Genomic DNA, 2,242 nt, shown 5'->3' with positions numbered 1-2,242 from the left:
AATTCTCCGTATCATGCAATCACCAACCAATACCTGATCGGTTGATGAATGTAATAACCACTGATTGGTTCCAAAATTGTAATGGGGTGTCCTCAATTCCACAAAATGGGCCAATCAGAAAAATATATAAAATTATAAAATCTTTATAATTTAGTATCAACTTAAATTTCACATAGTTAAGATCAGTCGTAAATGAACATTCAATAACATATCATCCATAAGTCTTAATATTTCAAATACACAATAATTAAACAGTTTTTCATCATCTTTTATTAATATTATCTTTATTCGGTCTGATATAGCCACCAGCTAAGTATATCTGGTCCTTCGACAAAGTGCAAGTGTTTCAATAGAGTTCGGCAGCATCCAGATAGATCACGAACTTCTTAAACACTTTGAATCTATCTTACAAACACAGTTTTTTGGCTATTTAAACCGAATGGTCAATTATTACTAAACATTTTTTCAATTCCAAATTCCAAATATTTTGAATTTGAGTGAATGCAAGAGTTTACGATGCGCTTCCATAGGCTATAATGACGGTTGGTGATATAGATCAATAAGCATGTATGTGTAACACGGCACAAAAGTGTAAAGTGAGGTTATTGATCATCACTGATGTTAATTAATGGAATCGTTTATGAAATCAAATAGTATATTAGAAATACACACTACTATTTATTCAACAAATTTATTTCCAATAGCTTAATTTATTTTAATGCCAAGAGTTATCCAATATTTTTAGTCCTACCTGTAGATGTAGATGTATAAATAAATGTTTTTTTGTTTTCTCACGACTAAAACTTCGCATCACACAAAAATTCATCGTATGCCTTTGTGATTTATAGCATAAGATATACGTATTGAAAATTGCAATCCAATAATAATCCAATCCAAGTCTTTTTTGGTCTTTCAACTTATTGATTACGTTTCAAGTTTTTCAGATTCTTTTTGGATTCTGCATTTTGTGTATAATTGTAAATAATACTACTGAGCTCATACAAAATTTTGAAATTTCTGCGAGGAAAGATAGAAAATGAATCAAGTATTTCTTGTTTGACCTGTTTTTTGAAAAGTTTCAAGTAACATTTTATGAATTAAAATAAATTTAATAAAAAGTATATATGTAGAGCAGGGCGAAGCACAATGGTTCAATTTGACTTTGAGCAAATATCAACTATATCACGAAAACTAAGCTAATTATATCACAACAAATAACACACTTCAAACGAACAATTATCTGACTACGTTCAGTAAAACTATCAGCTACTTCATCATTGAAAAAATGTGCTTTTTTGCTGTCTTTCAAAAATTTGTTATCTAGAACTTTTTACCCTATAGGCGGAGTAACTTGAAATGGCCAGGTAGCAAACAGGTTTAATGTCTTATTTTAATTTTAAAGGTATTTTACAAAATAATTACACTTCTAACTAATGCTAAAAAAACTACCAACAAAAGAACATACTTTTATTATGGATTTTCGAGGATTAACATTTATCTCCCGATAGCATGGTTATGATAATCAAGGTTATAGCTAGTTATACATCTTTTTCCCTCTACATTCAAGTATTGAGCTAAACAGTGTTTAACTTTACTGGTTTTTGACATATTGGTGGTGGACATTTTTAACCCCGGACCTTCATATTTTACTGCCTATTTTTCGATAAATTCTGGTAAATTATAACTGCGAAAATGTTATTCGACAAAATGTCCTTTTGATTGATACCAAATTTAGGTTCTTGAAATAACATAAATAAAAAATAATATAACCTATAAAATGGTTTATAAATACCAATGAGTATATAATTATACAAATGAGATCTTTCAGAGCACCGTATTTGAGAAAAATATGATTTGCAAAAAAACAGTGCCACAACGCCAAAAAGTGCATTTTCATATTAACATTTCAAAAAAATTGGTATTTTGAGTTTCTAGTAACACTTGCGGCCCGTTTACTAATGTTTTTGTGTATAAATAAAACTACGAACAAATCTACTTACTACAATTCAATCATAATTGAATAATATTCACGTAAAACATCCTATTAAACGTAATTGAACATCATCTGTCAAATGCGTTTGACATTTCACGTATTAGCCACCGTCCATTGTTTTATTTAAATTACGCTTCTACAAAAAATTTTAAACTAAAAATGTAAAGTTTCTACGCGATTTTGAAATAATATCTCACCTTTCCGACCATCTCTGGATTGGCACAAATTTTTCAAGACTAAGACTGGCCA

Source organism: Ctenocephalides felis, unplaced genomic scaffold (assembly GCF_003426905.1).
Source record: "Ctenocephalides felis isolate EL2017-DRISC unplaced genomic scaffold, ASM342690v1 CF-g0.4_SCAFFOLD_01886, whole genome shotgun sequence".
Lineage (NCBI taxonomy): Eukaryota > Metazoa > Arthropoda > Insecta > Siphonaptera > Pulicidae > Ctenocephalides > Ctenocephalides felis.
The sequence above is the reverse complement of the archived record's forward strand: the minus strand, read 5'-3'. Positions refer to the sequence as shown.